Source organism: Theobroma umbraticum, unplaced genomic scaffold (assembly GCF_002168275.2).
Source record: "Theobroma umbraticum cultivar Fairchild unplaced genomic scaffold, ASM216827v3 scaffold_106.0, whole genome shotgun sequence".
Lineage (NCBI taxonomy): Eukaryota > Viridiplantae > Streptophyta > Magnoliopsida > Malvales > Malvaceae > Theobroma > Theobroma umbraticum.
This window is the reverse complement of record NW_018397276.1, coordinates 796105-796311: the sequence shown is the minus strand read 5'-3', so window position 1 is coordinate 796311 and position 207 is coordinate 796105.

Below are 207 nucleotides of genomic sequence, written 5' to 3'. Positions count from 1 at the left end.
TGTAGTGATAGACCCATTGGGTAGTGAATTAAGCCAGCTTTTTGCTTTATCTCTCAAAGAGAACAAAAATAGTCTCAATTTAATAGCATCAGCAGTTACTCCATTGTATTTAAAGGTATCTCAAATCTTTAAAAAACTTACTAAATGAGAATTAAGATCATCACTGGGTAACCCACCAAACTAGACTGAAGACTGAATCATCTGAAT